The sequence below is a fragment of the Rattus norvegicus genome, chromosome 2 (assembly GCF_036323735.1).
Source record: "Rattus norvegicus strain BN/NHsdMcwi chromosome 2, GRCr8, whole genome shotgun sequence".
NCBI lineage: Eukaryota > Metazoa > Chordata > Mammalia > Rodentia > Muridae > Rattus > Rattus norvegicus.
Window position 1 is genome coordinate 154,842,498 of NC_086020.1, and position 24,119 is coordinate 154,866,616.

Genomic DNA, 24,119 nt, shown 5'->3' on the forward strand with positions numbered 1-24,119 from the left:
CATAGTTTGTTCAATGAGAAAAATCAGAAATAATAAAGTGTTAAGGAACTGTGAACTTGCTCTGAAATAGGTAGCACTACATTCTCAAGGCTGACGCTTTGCCCCTTCTCAAGGCTGATGTCTTGCCCATCTTCAATTTATGGATGAAGCTTAGATCTGTTTGGTAGTACCTAATGAAAATGGCTTTCAGAAATTTCTAGAGGTAAGATATTCAAGGTATCATTTTTCTTTTCTAGTTCTTCTTCCCTCTTAATTTACCATATAAATAAAAATAAAATATGTCAGAGTTTTCTTAATATTACAATGGTGACTCTAAGCTCCAGTTTCAGCGATGAAACTCTGTTGCGTACTATCCAAAGCCATTTGTGCAGTCCTTCAAGGACTCAGTTTGCTCCAAGTGATTCTAAGCCTTCTGTTGAACAGAACCCAGGAACTGAGTTGGTAATAGCAGGCATCATGCCGCTCACGGGTCAATTCAGCATGAGGCATGGCGGGATGCTTTATGGTAAGTTATATACTCTCTCAAAGGACTTCCTCAACCGGCCATTTGACAGCATTGTCACTGAGCTGTGATTCCTGTAATTGAGAGAATAGAATTCCACCTCCCAGTGAGTGATATGTTGGGTCTTTCAGTACTGAGATAAAAATCAGAAATTATCACACATGGTGCAGATTGTAAAGTAGATTTTATTTCTGCAACAAAATTAATAAAATCAACTGACCCAAGAGGCATTTTCTAAATTCTGTTGGTAGGAATATATTAGGAGGGTTATTTTTCTGAGTACAGGGAACTAGATAGTAAAAGAATGGTTTGGAACAAAATGAGTTTAGATATGTGTGTGTGCACTTAAAATAGGCATACAGAAAAATAAATGAATTGCACATGAACAGCTTGATAAAAATGACCACAAATATATGACCAATTAAATCTGTAAAGATAACAGTTCAGACCTTCAAGTAACCCTAGTAGGTCACCTCCCAATCATCACTCTCCAAACCCACAATGGCAACCGGTAGTCTGACTTTATCACAATAGATTGGTTTTATTTTTGAGCTTTATATACATTTTATCATAAATTATATTGTCTCTGTGCTTATTTATATATAAGCTCCTGTTTACATTGTATTTACAAAATTATTCTACACAATAGATATTCGTATTCCTCACTTTCTTTCCATTGAATGGATATATTACAATTTCTTTAACCATCCTAGTGTTTAAGTTCACTTGGGTGCTACCATGTAAGGGTTTTATGAGCAATGCTTCAAGAACACTCATATACTTATTGGCTAACACCTCGGAATGAAATTGCTGAGTGACAAGGTATGCACATGTTCGAGTACCGTAGATAAAATCGGACAGATTTCCAGTGTAGTTTATACCAAGTCACACCTCTGCCATTAACATGTAGAATTCTGTTGTTCAACACTGCTGTGTGGCTAGGCTGCTGCTGTTTTAGCCATTCTGCCAGGTGTATAGTAATAGCTATGCTTACTGATTCGTTTTCCCTAAAGACTGAAGACGATGAGCATCAAGTTTGCTTAAAATTTGCAATTTTTCATTCATAAAGCCTGTGTGTAAATTTCTCACTAATAGACTTATAGTTCTTTTTGTAACAATTCATAAGCAGTTCATTCCACATGTATATGTGCAATATATATGTATATGAATACTTTTTAGTTGTATGTATTGTAAATTTCTTCCCATACATAAGTTGCTTTTCCACTTCATAAATGTGTGTATGAAAAGTTCTTAGTTTTAATGAAATCAATGTTTCCATCTCTCTAGATATAGTTGGCATCATTTTTTCCTTTTAAAGAAATTTTTGCCTGCTCCAAAAATAATAAAGATCTTCTGTTATATTCTAAAGACATTGACATGCCACTTCTGCATTTAAGCCAGCATCTTCTTGGAATTGATTGACATTTGCAATGATTTTTTAAAAACCACGTTTTCACATAGGCATTGCAGCCAGCTCACCACTATACATTGGATGCTGCCTTTCACACACTGTCGATGGTGCCTTTTATCACAAGTATACATATACATCGATCTGTTTTGATATTAAAATTGCTTTAAAGCTGTATATTGAATTAGGAATAATTAAAATCTATAATAATGAAATTAAAATTTTATGGGATAGGCATGTGCTGCTATTCGACGATTTTTGAGATCCTTTCTTCAAAATGTTTACATTTTTGCATAGAGGTCTTATATATCTTTATTGATCCATCCACAGATATTTGATGGTGTGATATTGCTATTCATGATGATTTTGGTTCTTGCATCCTACCTTGGTTTATGTGCAGGGAGACATGGCAATCTTGGCAAAAAATTTTTTTATTCATTGTAGTTTTTAAATGAATTTGGAGGTTTTAAAAATAGATTTAGTCAAATCTGGCTACATTAGTGTATCATGTTAACCGTCAAATAGAGTGTCACCCAGTGAATCTCCATGTATTTATTACATGCTGGTCCTGGACTTCCTTGTCTGTCTGTCCATGACCTTCCAACAAAGAGCTTGGAGTCTCCTAAAGCACACATGAGATATGAGGGAAAGATTCACAGTGGGGCAAAACAGCCATGTTTAGTTACAATTTTTTTATCTATTTTCTTCCACTGCGGGTTTAAATAAAGAAACTATACTTTGAAATATGCCTGTTGCTGTATTTTGGTTGTTTAGAGAGTTAGTGAAAGCCTCTTGAAGTTGGGCACAGTGGTGTTTGCCTTTAATCCCAACACTCAAGAGACAGCTGTAGGCAGATCTCTGAGATCAAGGGCAGTCTGAGCTATATGGTGAACCCTTGCCCCAAAAGGAGCGTGCCTATGCTTCTGAAGTCCTATACCAAAAGTCCTTTCCTGTGTCTATGAGTTGAGGAGTGTTCTCTACTTTCTCCTCTATCAGATATGAGCTAACAAGTCTTCAGTTGAGGTCCGTCACATATTTAGAGTTGAAATTTATGCATGATGTGAGATAAACATCTAGTTTCACACGTCTACATTCATCTCCATTGGTTGAAAATGCTTTCTCCAATGTATATTTTTGCCCTCGATTTTGGCTAAAATCTAGTGGCTATAGGAGGATATAGGCCATCATTTCTATTCTACAGATGGACGTGTCTAATTTTATATCAGTACCAGGCTGTGTTTACTACTACAGGTTTCTAGTATAATTTGAAGTCAGGGATGGTGATCCTCTTAGCAGTGTTGTTTTTGTGTTTTGTTTTGTTGTTATTATTCAGGATTATTAGGGCTATCCTCAGCCTTTTGTTTGACCACATGAGTTTTGAAATTATTTTCTCAATTTCTGTGAAGAATTGCACTGGAATTTTTTTTAAAGATTTATTCATTTATTATATATAAGTACACTGTAGCTGTCTTCAGACACACCAGAAGAGGGCATCAGATCTCTTTACAGATGGTTGTGAGCCACCATGTGGTTGCTGGGAATTGAACTCAGGACCTCTGGAAGAGTAGTCAGGTGCTCTTAACCATTGAGCCATCTCTCCAGCCCCCATGCACTGGAATTTTTAATGGGGCTTGCAGCGGATCTGTAGATTGTTTTTAGCAAGATGGCCATTTTCCCGTTACTATTTCTACTGGTCATGATCATGGGAGGTGTGCTATCTTTAGTGTTCTTTTACATTTCTGTCTTGAGTGCTTTAAGAGTTTCATGGCACATCTTTCATGTTGTTAGATTTATTGAAAGATGTTTTTGAGACTACTGTGAATAAGATTGTTTCTCTGAATTCATTCTTGGTATGTTTTTTGTTAGTATCTAGGAAGTCCATAAATCTGCATATGTTAATTTGCATTCTGCTACTTTGCTGACTTGTTTATAGCTTCAGGAGTTTTCTGGTAGAGTTTTTTAAGCTTTTACATATAAAATCATATCATCTATCAAATAATACTTGCACTAATTTTTCCTATCTATCTCTCTTTTATCTCCTTCTGTTACCTTATTCTTCTAGCTAATTCTTCAAAGAGCGGGCATCCTTGTCTCATTCCTGATTTAAATGGAAAAGTTTTAGTTTTTCTCTATATAGCATGGTTTTGGCTATGAGTCTGCTGTATATTGTCTTTGTTATCTGATATATCTCCTGTGTTCCCAGAGTCTGGTACTTTCATTGTGAGGAGATGTTGTATTTTATCAAAGGCCTTTTTTCTGAATCTGATGAGATGATCATGTGGTTTCTCTCTGGAGTCTATTTATGTGGTGGGTTACAATTATTGATTTGAATATATTGAACCATTTCCATATCTCTTGGATGAAGCCAGATTGATCATGATGATCTTTGTCTTAGTCAATGTTTTATTACTGCGAAGAAATACCATGACCATACAACTCTTATAAAATATCCATTTAACTGGGGCTTGCTTACAGTTTTCGAGGTTTAGTTCATTGTCATCACAGTGTGGGTTTATGGAGAGGTGTGGTGGCACACAGGAGTCATGGTGCTGAAGAAGTAGTTGAGAAACCTACATCCAGATCCACAGACAGCAGAGAGAGAGAGAGAGAGAGAGAGAGAGAGAGAGAGAGAGAGAGAGAGAGATTCTTGGCTTGGAGAGGGTATTTGAAACCCAGAGTCCACCTTCAGTGACACACTTCCTCCAATAAGTCCATACCTCCCAATCCCTCTCAACTAGTGCCATTTCCTGATGACCAAGCATTTAAATGAGCCTATGGGGACCATTCTTATTCAAACAATCATGAGGGATTATTATTATTATTATTATTATTATTATTATTATTATTATTATTATTATATCCCTTTTATAGTTCAGACTTCATCCCCTCCCGGTCTGCCCCCTGACCTCCCCTCATCCCATACACCGTCCCCTCCCCCCCATGAGTGTTTTTTTTTTAATGTGTTCTTTAATTTGGTTTGAAAGCACTTTATTATTAAGAATTTTATATCTGTATTAATCAGGAAGATACTCTATAATTTTCTTTTCTGTTATTGTTGGCTTTGAGTCTTTATCTGGTTTTGTTTTCAGGGTAATACTGGATTTATAAAAAGAACTTGGAAATGCTACTTCATTTTCTATTTTAATCTAATAATTTGAGGAGTGTTGGTATTAGTTCTCCTTTAAAGGTTTGGTGGAATCCTTCCCTAAATCCATGTAGCCCTGTGTTTTTAACACAAGGGAGATTTTGATAACTTCTTTCATATTATTGGGTGTTGTGGGTCTGTTTAAATTATTAATTTCATCTTGATTTAACTTTGATAGGTCATATGCATATAAAAATTCATTCATCTTTTATTGGATTTTCCAGGCTAGTATAATATCATTTTAAAATGTGTCCTTGTGATTATCTGAATTCTCTCAGTGTCTTGCGTAAAATTTCCTTCAACTCTAGTTTGATTAATATGGGTTCTTGTTGCATTTTTCTTTTGGTAAGTTTGGCTAATGGTTTCTCAATCTTGTTAACCTTTTCAAAGAACTTTTGTGTCCCAGTATGTGGTCTATTTAGTGACAGTTCCATGGGTAGGTGGGGGGCGGGGGTCATGATCTTTAAGTTAATTTTTCTATGTGAGCACCAATTTTTAGAAGATATAGATGGTATAGGGGGGAGCGTGTGTGTGTGTGTGTGTGTGTGTGTGTGTGTGTGTGTGTGTGTGTGTGTGTGTTTTCTTCATGGTTTTGCAATAGGACCTGAATACCTGGAGGAGGTATTTGATCATGTCATTTCTTACAGATAGCTGTCCCACTTTTGTTGATTGAGCATTTAAATCTCTTCTTCCTGTTATCTCAACTTGCTAGGTTTTTGATCAGCTGAATAATGTTTGAGGACTTCAATCTTAGTATTTCAGTCCTGGTGTGATACCAGGATATTGGAAGTGATCCTAGCTAAGCTGGATGAAGCTTCTGAGCCTAGAAGCAAACCCCTGTAGAGTCAGCATGGTCTTGGTGCAGGGTCTCCAAAGTGTGGAAAAGGGGCACTGGGCTCTACTAGGTCCTCAGGTAGCCTGGTCAGCAGGGTGGGTAGTCCCAAAAATCACATTTTAATTTTATGATAACACTCATTAGTATTTTTGCATATATAACCGTATTAGCTGTAACCATGTTATCTTTCATTTTCAAACATACACATTTTGTTTTTATTGCTACATTCTTCTTTCATCAAAATTCTGTGATGCATAATGAAATTTATTATTTTCTAAGACTTTTTTGAGTCACAAGTAAATGTAGAATTTAAGTGCTTCTCTTCTATCTGTTGAGGTAATGATATCATTTTCTCAATTATCCTATCAAGGTGATGAGTTATACTGATGGATTTATTTTGAATGTTTAAAGATTTTTTTACAATCTTTCAATAAATTCATCCTTGACATGAAGTACTATACTTCCCTTCCTCTGTCCTGGAATGTGATTTACTAATATTGGGTTTGAATTTCTTCATGCTTAAGTTCATAATTAAGATTGACCAGAAATGACTAGAAATGACCTGTTTTGTTATTCTTAGAATATGCTTGTCAGGTGTTAATTTTAAAGTCAAGTTGGCTTCAAGAACAAAATAAATTGGACAGTATCCGGTGAATTTCTGTGCCCTGAAAAGACATGTGGCATATCTGGTCTTGCTTCTCTGTTAAATAATTAGACGAATGCTAGAGAAACTGTTAGCCTACACTTTCTAAGGATTTTTATTTATGCATTTCACCCATTTAATTTCTTCACTGGAGTAGTATACATATTTGTTCTACCCTCTGGAGGGGTTGATTTTAACAAATATTTAAAGAAAATTTGTAGATTCTGCTTAAATTGTTTAAAGTTATCGTCGTTAACTTCTTCACAACAGCCACTCGTTCTGTTTCTAAGGATTGTAGAATCCACATAAATGACTCACTTTTAGGCTTCTATATTTCTCCCTCTCTTTCCATCTCATTCCCTTCCTCTCTCGGCCTCCCTCCTTCCCTCTTCCCTTCACTCTCTTTTCCTTCACTTCCCTCCACTACCAAGGATGAGGTAATGTCTCCCCTCTGTGTCTCCTCTAGTTCACTACATTGTACCCTCTCTCTCTCTCTCTCTCTCTCTCTCTCTCTCTCTCTCTCTCTCTCTCTCTCTCATATCATACCTCCTTTTCATGGCTAAGTGCATCCATTTGAACACTTTCCCCATTTGTCGTCTTTTGTTCTACGATTCCTCTATTTCTCTGCTGAGGTCTTCGAGACCGTCTCATTCCTTGTCAGCAAATTTCCCTTCCATCCTTGAACAGAGAAGAGCTTTAAAACAGCCAGGTGCTGGCTGCTTCCAGCACCTGAGCATCTCAGATGTAGACGCCATTGATTTTCTTTGCTTTTAACATGGCTTCTATTTTCTTCATATGTTGAGGGAGAATTGGACTGAACGTTGTGGTCATTATGGGACTCTGGATTTTGGTTTGCTCCCATGTTTGCAGTCATTTAACTTGGTAGGACTGAAATTACAAATGTTTTTGGGTGGCAGCTTTACTGAGTTCAGCTCCTTTATGCCTGGCTGGAGTCTGTTCCATAAAGACATCATCCATTAACTGGAATCCCTGACACTATTAGTGACACTCTGTTGTGCTTTCAGACAGGAGCCTAACATGGGCTGTCCTCTGAGAGGCTCTACCAGCCCCTGACTAGAACAGACGCAGATACTCACAACCAAGTATTAGATGGAGGTCTGAGACCCTTAAGGAAGAATTAAGAGGACAATTTAAGGAACTGTGGGGTATGGCAACCCCATAAGAAAAGCAACAGTCTTGCTAACGTAGACCCTGGGAGTTCCCAGAGATTGAACCACCAACCAATGAGCATACACAGACGGGTCCAAGGTCCTGGCACATAGAAAACAGAGAGCTGCCTTGGCTGGCCTCAGAAGGAGAGGATGTGCTTAATCCTGCAGAAACTCGATGCTCCAGCATAGGGGAGATACCAGAGGGAAAATCACCCTCTCAGAGAAGAAGAGGAAAGTGATGGGGGAAGAACTCTGTGAAGGGAACCAGGAGAGGGACAACATTAGGGATGTAAATAAAAATAATTAATTAATTAAAAGAAAGAAATGTGGACAAAGATCACTCCTAAAGTTGAGGCTTCCACATGCAGACATTCTCCTTTCTGTGGCTGCACCCTCAATTTCCTTAATTCTAATTTTTCAAGGAAAGGGCCTTGAATTCTCTACTAGAATTATATCTCTCCCATTATGAGGACTGAATGTCCTATAGTGTCCAGAGTCCCTGTGAAAAAGGCCTTAACCCAGCATGGCTGTATTGGAAAACCAGGCTTCAGGGGGATGTACTGAGATTGAATTCATTAGAGGGGGTAGGCGTATAAGTAGGATAAAACCCCTCAGTACATGCTTGCTCCTTCTCCATACATGTACATGAAGAAGTCACATGAACACACAGTGGGTCAGCAGCCATTTTCAATCCACACAGAAAATTCTCCCAGTGCTGCCCCTTTGCCTTTGGACTTTCAATCTATGAGAGTACAAAAAAAAAAAAAAAAAGCATTATTTCTGTTGTTTAGGCGGCGACCTGGTCCATGACATTTATCATGGTTGCCTAAACCATCCAGCACATCCATGGGGCCCTGGTTTTGCCTAGGTTGTATTGTCTTTGCTATTGTTGCTGTTAAAAAATGCATAAAACTGGACAAGACATGCCACATCATTCCTTTCTTCCAAATTTGAGTGTCCCCTCAGAATCTACCTGGTTTGGTTCACTCTCCATAACTTTGAATTAAGAAATGGGGTTGGTTTTGCTGTGAGTGGTGTCCAAATTTCATATTTTTGATCTGTGGAAAAGACAGAGCACAGGAGAAATAGCTTATCACCTTTAGTTGTTGTTTTAACAAACCATCTCTGTTAGTTCTATGTTTGTTTTCTCTTGTGGTAATTGCTGTTTTTACCCTGTGACATTTTACTTTAAGACATTTAAAATAGTTATATTTGTCTTTTTTATGATGTGTGTGTAGGATGCCTAATTTATTTTTCCCTCCAGCCTGCTGAAATGAACTTAAATCACTGAAGTTTTGAGGCTTTTTTTAAGCACAGAACCGCTATTAATTGCACTTTCCTTATCTTTTGCATTATTCATTAATCTTGACTGATTGTTATTTACTAAACAAATACTAAATTCTCGGACTCTGCATGTGAAATGCTGTCTTTCTTTAGTTCTTCTCTTCAGTTATTTGTTTCGATGAGTGTTTCCCCCATATATTTTGGTCTACATAGCGAGATTTAACTGCCTTGTGTCTTTATTGGTCTACATTCTGGAGAACTGTCATTTTAATGGTATGCAGTATACCTCCTTATCTCTAATAATACCCCTTGCTTTCAAGGCATTAGTGCTTGGAATTCTGCAGCTAGCCCAGCAGCCTGTGGGTGTCTGCTTACCTGGAGGTTTTCTATTCCTTTTCCATGCAGGAAGTTCAGAGTTCCAATTTCTTATGTTTACCTGCTTTCATTTGTACCTAAGTTTGTTTTTACCTGCCTAACTTTATCTCATGTTGTAATACTAAGCCAAAATACTTAGGTGCTTAGGGTGAACTGTATCTAATCCTAACCGCTGAGGCATACTTAACTCGTCCAACAGAAACTGTTTTCTTGGGAAAGGACACTCTGACAGACACCAGCATATGCCCCATTTGTCACAAGTCAGCAGTTAAAGCAAGCCTGAGAGTGTAAGCTAGGCCATGCTGGACCAATCCATCATCAAAAGTCAGTATCAACCCCACACACAACATGTGCTGCCATATATGTGTACTTTTTGTACAAAACTGTGAATTTGAGGAGTTAGCTTTGTACTTAGTTTTTAAATTAGATCCATTTATTCTGGATGGAAATACTTACTTTGTCCATAATACAACAGATGTCCCCAGTTAAAGAGGGGCTAACATGAAGTCCACAAAGCCTCTTCATTAGCTCTGGACAACTTGAAATTTTACACTACATTTTATTTTTCTAGAAGCAGGCAGCTAATGCTCTTATCTGTCTCCTAAAAGAGCCCTAACAAAATTTACAAGCATTGATATCCCATTAGTACATAAATCCAGGGGCCCCACAATGAGTAGAAGAGAGAATACTATTCTCTCCCAGATGCCTGTCCTGATAAGGTTTGCTTTGAACAGGGTACACGAGACCATGCATCAAAGCATGATGGCACAGGCCACACTGGCTCTCAGCTGAAGGACGTGTCTCATTGAGCCACCAGAAATGGCTTCCCATGTCATGTTTTTTTGGATATTGCATGCTTGTGCTCTTTCCTTACTCTGTGTTACCAGCTTTAGTCCTGTGGGGGGGGAGGGGCAGCAAAACATGAGGGCTGTGACTATGAAGGAAAAAATCCCTTCCAACAACATAGAATTGGTATTTATTAATACATATATAGAGATTTATATGTATATGTATATTCTCAACCCTACTAACTATAAAAATAACAATATAGAATGCTTTCATTTTGAAGCCCAGTGTGCTGAGTAAAGCATCTGACATTTACACATGTTTTCCAAATAGCAGTTGCTTATGTTTACCCCATGGACATTTTGTTATTATACAGACATTAAATGTTAGTTATGATCATCTAGTCTTTTCCATTTTAGAAGTGTAACAAATTTGAATACAATTGGCTAGAAGTAATCATGAGGTCAAAGTGACTCCACCATGCTACCATATGAAGCCACATTTGAAACTCCAGAATTCCAAATTGAGGCATCATCCCCAGTGTCTGTTATCCTTGCACAGCACTAGAATTATTTACAAAATTAATGTGTTGCCCGGACACTCTGTGGGGCTCACTAAAATAGTACGTTCGTGGACTTGCTTAGTTTGCACTCACTTTTGGCACAGCAATTCCTTGGGGTAATTCTTTCAGCTGCTCCCCTGTGTTCTAAGGAAAGCAATGTTTGAACAATGGCCCTCAATAACTCAGCGAACCCTGGGCACCTCAATCCTCACCCCCTGGTAACAGACAAATCAACAAAGAGTGGTAACTTAACATTTCCAAACTTGACTCTAGGTGTGACGGGGACTGCTATATTTAATTGTAGTCAATCCGGTTTTTAGACTGTTCTGCCAAAAAGCAAGAGCTTTGAATAGATGCAGATTTTGGAAACATCTTTTGCATGTGTTCCCAAAACAAACTCTTGGGCATGATATTATATACTTAGCGCTTTGAAAAAAAGATTCAATCTATCTTTTTTGGCTCCCCATTTTTATAGGAAAATTGCTTTCTTAAATACAAACAGACACAGACTAGAAACGTCTGAGGTAAAATTATTAAACAGTATTAAAATTATACCCATAGAGAAGCCGCCAGCCCCGGGTAACCTTACCATTGATTTGAAGAACTTCCTTTATTACCTGACAGGCTTGCTCATTCTGAACATTTATTCCTATTTTGTTGGGCTTTCAAGCATGCCTATCGTGTTGCTGAGGAGTGAAATATCTCCTATAACCCAAATCATAAATCTTTCTTATAACCATGAGACTGTATCTTTATGGCCATACATCATTTTAGTAACTGTCAAAAAGTGCCATCATATCACCTTACAAATTAGAAACCAGAAAGATAATGCACAGTTGACAATACCTATTAAGTGTGGGTAAGGAAAATATTTTTCCTTTGTGGCAAGCCAGAATTCCCATTACAAAACTTTTACACAACTAGAAATTATTTGTGTGCATGCATTAGCCAGCTGCTCACAGCTTAAGTAGGTTAATGTCAGGAAACAAAATGCATTTATAAAAAAAACACTCATTCAAATGTAAAAGATGGAAAAGTAGACATGGAAAAGAAGAAAATTGTCACTGTCACCTTATGAGAAATGACAGAAGGGAGTTATAGTGTTTATTTTAGTCTCCTATACAAGGGGCTTTGTACAGAATCAGTTAAGAGAGAACTTTTGTGTTTCTTTGTAGCAAGAACTAACCATTGTCTGGATGTTCATTGTTTGGCCTTTAATGGTATTTTATAGATATAGACATTATTAGTCTGCCTAAAGAAGAAAAGTAAAACTGGATACGTGAGGGCCGGAGAGGGTCTCAGAGGTTGTGAGCATTTGCTGCTCTTACAGAGAGCCTGAGTTTGGTTCCCAACACCCACATCAGGTGACTTATAACTGCCAGTTCAGAGTGACCCAATGCCCTCTTCTGACCTATGCATGGGTACATGCACACACATGGCACACACATGCTCCCTCAAACACACACTCAGACAGATACATGATGCACATACTCATAAACTCAGGCACACACAATTATTTTTAATTTGTAATGGAGTTTAACTTATTTATTTAATAGAATTTAGCGTTCTCTCTCTCTCTCTCTCTCACACACACACACACACACACACACGCGCATGCACATGTTATTTAAATTCTCTGCTTCCTCTCAAGCATGTGTAAGAGTTGGGTCTAAGTTGCTTTTCCACTTTAGAATTCAGATCTGCTGTACCCTGTGCTGTTCTGAATGAAAACCGTGTTCCATAAACCGCATGATGCCCATGTACTATGCCAGTCTTTCTTTCCTTGTCTACGTGTGTGGAACAACATTTACAGTGGCTAGGGCTCTGAGTGAAGGTTGAATAAACAGAAGGGGACCTCGGCAACGTTTTTTTGCACCCTTTGGCTTTTGTGTTTAGCTGCATTTCATGTCATCCCAACACTGCCCTGTTTTTGCAACAACTGAGACTAAAATATCACATTAGCATGGATCCTAGTTTGGTTTGGTTTGATTTTCTGAGACATTGAAGGCCTCATCCCAAACTTGCAATCCTCCTGTCTCAGTCTCCTGAATTCTAGGAGTGCAGACTGTGCATATGCATATTGCAACAAGAATGAGGTGGGGGAAGCCATCCAAGAGAACATCAAAGAGAAGGTTGTGAGGCAGGAGAACCACATCATCAGCAAGTTGTGGCCCACCTGCTTTGAGAAAAAACTGCTAAAGGAAGCCTTTCAGAAGGCCCCCATGGATCTGAAACTGGACTATCTGGACCTCTATCTTATTCACTGGCCACAGGGACTTCAGCCGGAAAAGGAATTATTCCACAAATATGATCAAGGCAATATCCTCACCAGTAAAAAATGTCCTTGGAAGCCTGGGAAGGTATGGAGGAACTGGTGGACCAAGGGTCTAGTGAAAGTTTTGGGCATCTCCAACTTCAACCAGTTCCATAGTGAAAGGCTCCTGAACAAGCCTGGACTGAAACATAAGCCAGCGACAACCAGGTCGAGTGCCACCCTTACCTTACCCAGGAAAAAGACTGATCCAGTACTGTCACTCCAAGGGCATCCCCGTCACGGCCTACAGTCCCCCTGTTCTCCCCGGGACAAGGGGAGAACACCAAGACAGAGGACCCTTCACTATTAAAAGACCCCACAATTAAAGAGCTTGCCACAAAGCACAAGAGATTTGGTTCCTTGTCCAGAAAAACATGGTGATCCCGAAGTCTGTGACGCCAGCGCATGTACACGAGAACACTCAGGTCTTTGAACACTCAGGTCTTTGACTTCCAGTTGAGCGACAAGGAGATGGCCACGATCCTTAGCTTCACCAGAAACTGGAGGGCTTGCCTGCTGCCTGAGACAGTGAACACGGAAGAATACCCTGTGACGCAGAATACTGGTGCTGAAGCAGCTCACGAGGCTTCCCCTTTGCTGATGCACACCTCACTCCTGCAGTCCTGTCTAATCCCAGCCTGCCTGACATCAGGCTGCCGGCAAGGCTGTGTTTAAATCCCCACGCTGAACCAGGAACAGATTGTTGCAAGCAAATGTGACTCTGGAGAAGCAAATGGACGTCTCCTTCACTAATTTGATCTGACTAAAACCAGGACTCTGGTAACATCTGAGGGTATACAGATAAAATAATAAAAATCATAACATTAACGAGCATTTTTTTAAAAAAGGTATTTTGTCTAAACTTCATCAAAGTTTAGTCAGTGGAGGAGACTGGAAGTAACAGGAACACAAAACATGGGGAAAGCCCTGAAACCGTCCTGCCCCTCACTCAGCTTGGATGGCCCCAAATGGCTGGGTTTGGAAGCATCATGCCTTCCAGCCACAGTGTGCTTGCGGCAGCCTGAAGCCTACTCACCTTCCCTGCGTACTTAGTTCCTCCAAAACATTTTTTAAAGGAAGCTCATGGGGTTTTATGATTATTAATTTAATTCTCTCATATATTACATCCCAACTGCCATTTCCCCTTTTCTCTCAGTCCCTTCTGTCTCCCTCTTTCTCATCCACTCCTCTGTTTCTCTTTAGAAAAGGGCAGGCCTCCCAGGGATATCAACCAAACATGGCCCATCAAGTTGCAATAAGACTCTCTCATATTAAGGCTGGACCAGAAACCCAGTAGGAGGCTCAGAACTGTACTGGGTCTTCCTTTTTTCCCTGAAGGTCCAGGGGCAGGACTTACTCAGCTCCTTTGTTACCTGAAGGCTCTGGCCTGTTGCAGAGGGAGATTAAGGAGGCCAGAAGTGTATGCTGACAGAGCCTGACCTCACACTGACTGTTTTGCTTATTCATTTTCTTGGTGGCCCATTAAGCTCTCAGCTGTTTGGCACTTGTCACTTTGTCTTTTGATTTTTGACTTTTGTTATTTAAGCTCCAAAGCTTACTTTCACTTCTGAGTGGCTTTTTTCATGGGCACAGTGTGTGGAAACGAGATACTCTACTAAGCTGAGTGGACTAGATAACCATCAAACTGTGTTCTGGGTGAGCAGTTCTTGTGTGTTTATGAGTGCATTCAGTGGAGTCAGGCATCATCCTGTGTTATGTATGTATGTATGTATGTGTATGTATGTGTATGTATGTATTATTATGTGTGTATTATGTATGTACATATGTATAGATAGATGTGTATGTGGGCATGCATGTGTGTATACCCCTATATGTGCCTGTGCAAGTACAAAGGCCAGAAGAGACTCAGGTCTCCTCTATAAATCTGCTTACTCCTTGGACATAGAGTCTCATCCATGAACATTGGGCTCACCTTCTCAACTAGACTAAAAAGACACAAAGCTCTCAGAGATCCTCAAAGCTTCTCAGAGAGCCTTATGACCTCTGCCTGCCTCAGAGCTGTGGTTACTGGCATTTACATGGCACATGGCTTGTTACATGGGTTCTGAGATTTGAATTTGAGCCCTTAAGATTTGGGAGCAAGTGTTCTTAATCACTGGGCCATCTCTCCAGCTCCACGTTGCTTTTCTGTTTTGAATTTTTATCTCTACTGAGGATTGAACATAACCAAGCTTGATAAGAAGAAAAGCAGGTGCTATCTTTGTTGTAATTCTGATTAGAAAACCAAGAATGTATTTCTAGGTGTGGGCCTCATGTTCTCTATAATAGTTTGTTTTCCAAGTCAAGATCTAAGATACCCCAATTATTGATGTTAATGTGTGATTCGGGCTCATTCTACCTTAGTTTTCTAACACTTTCCTGTCTTATCACAAACTCCTTCAGAGCATATCGAGTCCTCTTCATTTCTTATGTTTTGCTTTGTACCATCTACTTCTGTGCATTTCTGAAATGTAGTAAGATGTTCCCATGTTGTTCTCTCAGGAACAGAGAAAGAAAGCCAAGGAACAGAATTATAATAGGACCAGTACAACAGGGCCATGTTCCAGTTTTTAAAAAGGAACATCTTAGTCATGTATGAAATTCTCAAATAAAAAATTTTAAGATAATAAAAGAAATTTATGTTGAGGACTGAGCAACGTCCTAAGAACTGGAAAGACTGTGCAGATGAGAACTCCTCCCTGGGTCTCCAATGTACACGAAAGGCCCAGATCTCAGCTCTAATTTCTCTCATATTAACTATGGTTTTACCTTCTGTACAGTATCTATTTCAAGATAACAGTATTATTTTTTATTGGATATTTTCTTTACTTACATTTCAAATGTTATCCCCTTTCCTGCTTTCCCCTCTGGAATCCCCCTATCCTTTCCCCCTCCCCCTGCCTCTATGAGAGTGTTCCCCCACTCACCCAACCACTCCCTCCCATCTCCCCTCCCTGGCATTCCCCTACATGGGGGCATTGAGCCTTCACAGGGCCAAGTGCCTCTCCTCTCATTGATGCCCGATAATGCCATCCTCTGCTACATATATGGCTATAGCCATGGGTCCCTGCACGTGTACACTCTTCGGTAGGTAGTTTAGTCTCTGAGAGCTCTGGGGGGTCTGGTTGGTTGATATTGTTGTTCTTCCTATGGGGTTGAAAACCCCTTTAATTCCTTCAGTCTTTTTTCTAACTCCTCCATTAGGGGGCCCCTTTTTCAGTCCAATGATTGGTTGAGAACATCTGACTCTGTATTTCTCAAACTCCAGCAGAGCCTCTAAGGAGACAGCTCCTATCAGCATGCACTTCTTAGCATCCACAATATTATCTGGGTTTGGTGACATGCGTGTGGGGCTGTCTCTGGATGTCCTTTCCCTCAGTGTCTGCTCCACACTATGTCTCTGTATTTCCTCCTGTGAATATTTTGTTCTCCCTTCTGAGAAGAACTGAAGCATCTACTCTTTGGTTTTCCAACTTCTTGAGCTTCATGTGATCCATGGATTGTATCTTGGATATTCCGAGCTTTGGGGTTCATATCCACTTATCAGTGAGTGCATACCATGTGTTCTTTTGTGATTGGGTTACCTCACTCAGGATATTTTCTATTTCCATTCATTTGCCTATAAATTTCATAAAGTCATTGTTTTTAATAGCTGAATAGTACTCCATTGTGTAAATGTACCACATTTTCTGTATCCATCCTCTCTTGAAGGACATCTGGGTTGTTTCCAGCTTCTGGCTATTATACAAAAGGCTACTATGAAAATAGTGGAGTATGTGTCCTTGTTATATTTTGGAGCATCATTTGGGTATATGCCCAGAAGTGATACAGCTGGGTCCTCAGGTAGTTCAATGTCCAGTTTTCTGAGGAACCTCCACACTGATTTCCAGAGTAGTTGTACCAGCTTGCAATCCCACCAACAATGGAGGAGTGTTCCTCTTTCTCCACATCCTCACGAGTATCTGTTGTCATTTGAGTTCTTTATCTTAGCCATTTTGACTGGTGTGAGGTGGTATTACTTTTTAACTGCAATGTTTTATTTTAACATTCTCAGACATGCAATAAACTTAGAAGAATCTTAGCATGAATCTCATGTAACTGTTAATCTCACAGATGCAAGGACAAAGACCATCGACCCAAATCATAACCAAGTTAATTAAAGCAAACAATTAATTAAATTGTAAAATTCATGTACAAAAGCTGTCACACCTAAAGGTGGGGTTCAAGAGATCAGCCCTGGACATGGGTGAGATAAGGGTTTTTCTAGTCTAGGAAAGGGGGTTTCCAAATGGAGGATTTGACACACAGGTAGTTAGGGATACAGGACATAAACATAACAAGTTGGTCATAACAATCTCCTGAAATAGAGACATGGTGGCAAGGTAGTCATAACAAGGGGATCATAACAAGTTAATCATAACAGAGCAGTCATAATACCCTTTTGTTTTTTTTTCTCTTTTTTTTTTTATTAACTTGAGTATTTCTTATATACATTTCGAGTGTTATTCCCTTTCCCGGTTTCCGGGGAAACATCCCCCTCCCCCCTCCCCTTCCTTATGGGTGTTCCCCTCCCAACCCTCCCCCCATTGCCGTCCTCCCCCCATAGATTAGTTCACTGGGGGTTCAGTCTTAGCAGGACCCAGGGCTTCCCCTTCCACTGGTGCTCTTACTAGGATATTCATTGCTACCTATGGGGTCAGAGTCCAGGGTCAGTCCATGTATATAGTCTTTAGGTAGTGGCTTAGTCCCTGGAAGCTCTGGTTGCTTGGCATTGTTGTACTTTTGGGGTCTCGAGCCCCTTCAACTCTTCCAGTTCTTTCTCTGATTCCTTCAATAGGGGACCTATTCTCAGTTCAGTGGTTTGCTGCTGGCATTCGCCTCTATATTTGCTGTATTCTGGCTGTGTCTCTCAGGAGTGATCTACATCCGGCTCCTGTCGGTCTGCACTTCTTTGCTTCATCCATCTTGTCCAATTGGGTGGCTGTATATGTATGGGCCACATGTGGGGCAGGCTCTGAATGGGTGTTCCTTCAGTCTCTGTTTTAATCTTTGCCTCTCCCTTCCCTGCCAAGGGTATTCTTTTTCCTCATTTAAAGAAGGAGTGAAGCATTCACATTTTGATCATCCGTCTTGAGTTTCGTTTGTTCTAGGGATCTAGGGTAATTCAAGCATTTGGGCTAATAGCCACTTATCAATGAGTGCATACCATGTATGTCTTTCTGTGATTGGGTTAGCTCACTCAGGATGATATTTTCCAGTTCCAACCATTTGCCTACGAATTTCATAAACTCGTTGTTTTTGATAGCTGAGTAATATTCCATTGTGTAGATGTACCACATTTTCTGTATCCATTCCTCTCTTGAAGGGCATCTGGGTTCTTTCCATTTTCTGGCTATTATAAATAAGGCTGCGATGAACATAGTGGAGCACGTGTCTCTTTTATATGTTGAGGCATCTTTTGGGTATATGCCCAAGAGAGGTATAGCTGGATCCTCAGGCAGTTCAGTGTCCAATTTTCTGAGGAACCTCCAGACTGATTTCCAGAATGGTTTTACCAGTCTGCAATCCCACCAACAATGGAGGAGTGTTCCTCTTTCTCCACATCCTCGCCAGCATCTGCTGTCACCTGAGTTTTTGATCTTAGCCAATCGCACTGGTGTGAGGTGAAATCTCAGGGTTGTTTTGATTTGCATTTCCCTTATGACTAAAGATGTTGAACATTTCTTTAGGTGTTTCTCAGCCATTCGGCATTCCTCAGCTGTGAATTCTTTGTTTAGCTCTGAACCCCATTTTTTAATAGGGTTATTTGTTTCCCTGCGGTCTAACTTCTTGAGTTCTTTGTATATTTTGGATATAAGGCCTCTATCTGTTGTAGGATTGGTAAAGATCTTTTCCCAATCTGTTGGTTGCTGTTTTGTCCTAACCACAGTGTCCTTTGCCTTACAGAAGCTTTGCAGTTTTATGAGATCCCATTTGTCGATTCTTGATCTTAGAGCATGAGCCATTGGTGTTTTGTTCAGGAAATTTTTTCCAGTGCCCATGTGTTCCAGATGCTTCCCTAGTTTTTCTTCTATTAGTTTGAGTGTGTCTGGTTTGATGTGGAGGTCCTTGATCCACTTGGACTTAAGCTTTGTACAGGGTGATAAGCATGGATCGATCTGCATTCTTCTACATGTTGCCCTCCAGTTGAACCAGCACCATTTGCTGAAAATGCTATCTTTTTTCCATTGGATGGTTTTGGCTCCTTTGTCAAAAATCAAGTGCCCATAGGTGTGTGGGTTCATTTCTGGGTCTTCAATTCTATTCCATTGGTCTATCTGTCTGTCTCTGTACCAATACCATGCAGTTTTTATCACTATTGCTCTGTAATACTGCTTGAGTTCAGGGATAGTGATTCCCCCTGAAGTTCTTTTATTGTTGAGGATAGCTTTAGCTATCCTGGGTTTTTTGTTATTCCAGATGAATTTGCAAATTGTTCTGTCTAACTCTTTGAAGAATTGGATTGGTATTTTGATGGGGATTGCATTGAATCTGTAGATTGCTTTTGGTAAAATGGCCATTTTTACTATATTAATCCTGCCAATCCATGAGCATGGGAGATCTTTCCATCTTCTGAGGTCTTCTTCAATTTCTTTCCTCAGTGTCTTGAAGTTCTTATTGTACAGATCTTTTACTTGCTTGGTTAAAGTCACACCGAGGTACTTTATATTATTTGGGTCTATTATGAAGGGTGTCGTTTCCCTAATTTCTTTCTCGGCTTGTTTCTCTTTTGTATAGAGGAAGGCAACTGATTTATTTGAGTTAATTTTATACCCAGCCACTTTGCTGAAGTTGTTTATCAGCTTTAGTAGTTCTCTGGTGGAACTTTTGGGATCACTTAAATATACTATCATGTCATCTGCAAATAGTGATATTTTGACCTCTTCTTTTCCGATCTGTATCCCTTTGATCTCCTTTTGTTGTCTGATTGCTCTGGCTAGAACTTCAAGAACTATATTGAATAAGTAGGGAGAGAGTGGGCAGCCTTGTCTAGTCCCTGATTTTAGTGGGATTGCTTCAAGTTTCTCTCCATTTAGTTTAATGTTAGCAACTGGTTTGCTGTATATGGCTTTTACTATGTTCAGGTATGGGCCTTGAATTCCTATTCTTTCCAGGACTTTTATCATGAAGGGGTGTTGAATTTTGTCAAATGCTTTCTCAGCATCTAATGAAATGATCATGTGGTTCTGTTCTTTCAGTTTGTTTATATGATGGATCACGTTGATGGTTTTCCGTATATTAAACCATCCCTGCATGCCTGGGATGAAGCCTACTTGATCATGGTGGATGATTGTTTTGATGTGCTCTTGAATTCGGTTTGCCAGAATTTTATTGAGTATTTTTGCGTCGATATTCATAAGGGAAATTGGTCTGAAGTTCTCTTTCTTTGTTGTGTCTTTGTGTGGTTTAGGTATAAGAGTAATTGTGGCTTCGTAGAAGGAATTCGGTAGGGCTCCATCTGTTTCAATTTTGTGGAATAGTTTGGATAATATTGGTATGAGGTCTTCTATGAAGGTTTGATAGAATTCTGCACTAAACCCGTCTGGACCTGGGCTCTTTTTGGTTGGGAGACCTTTAATGACTGCTTCTATTTCCTTAGGAGTTATGGGGTTGTTTAACTGGTTTATCTGTTCCTGATTTAACCTCGATACCTGGTATCTGTCTAGGAAATTGTCCATTTCCTGAAGATTTTCAAATTTTGTTGAATATAGGTTTTTGTAGTAAGATCTGATGATTTTTTGAATTTCCTCCGAATCTGTAGTTATGTCTCCCTTTTCATTTCTGATTTTGTTAATTTGGACACACTCTCTGTGTCCTCTCGTTAGTCTGGCTAAGGGTTTATCTATCTTGTTGATTTTCTCAAAGAACCAACTTTTGGTTCTGTTGATTCTTTCTATGGCCCTTTTTGTTTCTACTTGGTTGATTTCAGCTCTGAGTTTGATTATTTCCTGCCTTCTACTCCTCCTGGGTGTAATTGCTTCTTTTTGTTCTAGAGCTTTTAGGTGTGCTGTCAAGCTGCTGACATATGCTCTTTCCTGTTTCTTTCTGCAGGCACTCAGCGCTATGAGTTTTCCTCTTAGCACAGCTTTCATTGTGTCCCATAAGTTTGAGTATGTTGTATCTTCATTTTCATTAAATTCTAAAAAGTTTTTAATTTCTTTCTTTATTTCTTCCTTGACCAGGTTATCATTGAGTAGAGCATTGTTCAATTTCCACGTATATGTGGGCATTCTTCCCTTATTGTTATTGAAGACCAGTTTTAGGCCGTGGTGGTCCGATAGCACGCATGGGATTATTTCTATCTTTCTGTACCTGTCGAGGCCCGTTTTTTGACCAATTATATGGTCAATTTTGGAGAAAGTACCATGAGGAGCTGAGAAGAAGGTATATCCTTTTGCTTTAGGATAGAATGTTCTATAAATATCCGTTAAGTCCATTTGGCTCATGACTTCTCTTAGTCTGTCTACATCACTGTTTAATTTCTGTTTCCATGATCTGTCCATTGATGAGAGTGGGGTGTTGAAATCTCCCACTATTATTGTGTGAGGTGCAATGTGTGTTTTGAGCTTTAGTAAGGTTTCTTTTACGTATGTAGGTGCCCTTGTATTTGGGGCATAGATATTTAGGATTGAGAGTTCATCTTGGTTGATTTTTCCTTTGATGAATATGAAGTGTCCTTCCTTATCTTTTTTGATGACTTTTAGTTGGAAATTGATTTTATTTGATATTAGAATGGCTACTCCAGCTTGCTTCTTCTGACCATTTGCTTGGAAAGTTGTTTTCCAGCCTTTCACTCTGAGGTAGTGTCTGTCTTTGTCTCTGAGGTGTGTTTCCTGTAGGCAGCAGAATGCAGGGTCCTCGTTGCGTATCCAGTTTGTTAATCTATGTCTTTTTATTGGGGAGTTGAGGCCATTGATATTGAGAGATATTAAGGAATAGTGATTATTGCTTCCCGTTATATTCATATTTGGATGTGAGGTTATGTTTGTGTGCTTTCATTCTCTTTGTTTTGTTGCCAAGACGATTAGTTTCTTGCTTCTTCTAGGGTATAGCTTGCCTCCTTATGTTGGGCTTTACCATTTATTATCCTTTGTAGTGCTGGATTTGTAGAAAGATATTGTGTAAATTTGGTTTTGTCATGGAATATCTTGGTTTCTCCATCTATGTTAATTGAGAGTTTTGCTGGATACAGTAACCTGGGCTGGCATTTGTGTTCTCTTAGGGTCTGTATAACATCAGTCCAGGATCTTCTGGCCTTCATAGTTTCTGGCGAGAAGTCTGGTGTGATTCTGATAGGTCTCCCTTTATATGTTACTTGACCTTTTTCCCTTACTGCTTTTAATATTCTTTCTTTATTTTGTGCGTTTGGTGTTTTGACAATTATGTGACGGGAGGTGTTTCTTTTCTGGTCCAATCTGTTTGGAGTTCTGTAGGCTTCTTGTATGCCTATGGGTATCTCTTTTTTTAGGTTAGGGAAGTTTTCTTCTATGATTTTGTTGAAGATATTTACTGGTCCTTTGAGCTGGTAGTCTTCACTCTCTTCTATACCTATTATCCTTAGGTTTGATCTTCTCATTGAGTCCTGGATTTCCTGTATGTTTTGGACCAGTAGCTTTTTCTGCTTTACATTATCTTTGACAGTTGAGTCAATGATTTCTATGGAATCTTCTGCTCCTGAGATTCTCTCTTCCATCTCTTGTATTCTGTTGGTGAAGCTTGTATCTACAGCTCCTTGTCTCTTCTTTTGGTTTTCTATATCCAGGGTTGTTTCCATGTGTTCTTTCTTGATTGCTTCTATTTCCATTTTTAATTCCTTCAACTGTTTGATTGTGTTTTCCTGGAATTCTTTCAGGGATTTTTGCGATTCCTCTCTGTAGGCTTTTACTTGTTTATTAATGTTTTCCTGTGCTTCCCTAAGTGTGTTCATGTCTTTCTTGAAGTCCTCCAGCATCATGATCAAATATGATTTTGAAACTAGATCTTGCTTTTCTGGTGTGTTTGGATATTCCATGTTTGTTTTGGTGGGAGAATTGGGCTCCGATGATGGCATGTAGTCTTGGTTTCTGTTGCTTGGGTTCCTGCGCTTGCCTCTCGCCATCAGATTATCTCTAGTGTTACTTTGTTCTGCTATTTCTGACAGTGGCTAGACTGTCCTATAAGCCTGTGTGTCAGGAGTGCTGTAGACCTGTTTTCCTCTCTTTCAGTCAGTTATGGGGACAGTGTGTTCTGCTTTCCGGCGTGTAGTTTTTCCTCTCTACAGGTCTTCAGCTGTTCCTGTGGGCCTGTGTCTTGAGTTCACCAGGCAGCTTTCTTGCAGCAGAAAATTTGGTCTTACCTGTGGTCCCGAGGCTCAGGTTCGCTCATGGGGTGCTGCCCAGGGGCTCTCTGCAGCGGCAGCAACCAGGAAGACCTGTGCCGCCCCTTCCGGGAGCTTCAGTGCACCAGGGTTCCAGATGGTCTTTGGCTTTTTCCTCTGGCGTCCGAGATGTGTGTGCAGGGAGCAGTCTCTTCTGGTTTCCCAGGCTTGTCTGCCTCTCTGAAGGTTTAGCTCTCCCTCCCACGGGATTTGGGTGCAGAGAACTGTTTATCCGGTCTGTTTCCTTCAGGGTCTGGCGGTGTCTCTGGCAGGTGTCCTGCTGCTCCTGGGCCCTCCCCCGGGAGCCCAGAGGCCTTATACAGTTTCCTCTTGGGCCAGGGATGTGGGCAGGGGTGAGCAGTGTTGGTGGTCTCTTCCCCTCTGCAGCCTCAGGAGTGCCCACCTGACCAGGCGGTTGGGTCTCTCTCTCACCGGGTCTGGGAGCAGAGAGCTGCTGCGGGCCGGGATCCGCAGGTGTGGGCCATAATACCCTTTTGAAACAAAGATTTGATTATCCTTTCCTGGAACAGGCAGTCCAGAATCATTTGTAGTTAGGGTTACAGGTGGAGCACAGCCTAATCCTTGAGAAACTGAGATTTAATTGTAAACAGGAATGAGCCTAGTATGCCTTTACTATAAGATGGCTTTCAAGCCTACAATGGAAGCAGGCAGATTTATCATTATCCACTGCATGTTA

General features: G+C 40.0%; 1 protein-coding gene and 1 pseudogene across 2 annotated transcripts in view; both read left to right on the forward strand.

The window, feature by feature from the left end:
- Positions 1 to 24,119, forward strand: part of Schip1 (schwannomin interacting protein 1) — a 761,344-nt gene that overhangs the window by 405,281 nt on the left and 331,944 nt on the right. The gene's annotated exons all lie outside the window — the stretch shown is intronic.
- On the forward strand, positions 457 to 19,838 carry LOC134485675 (aldose reductase-related protein 2-like; annotated as a pseudogene).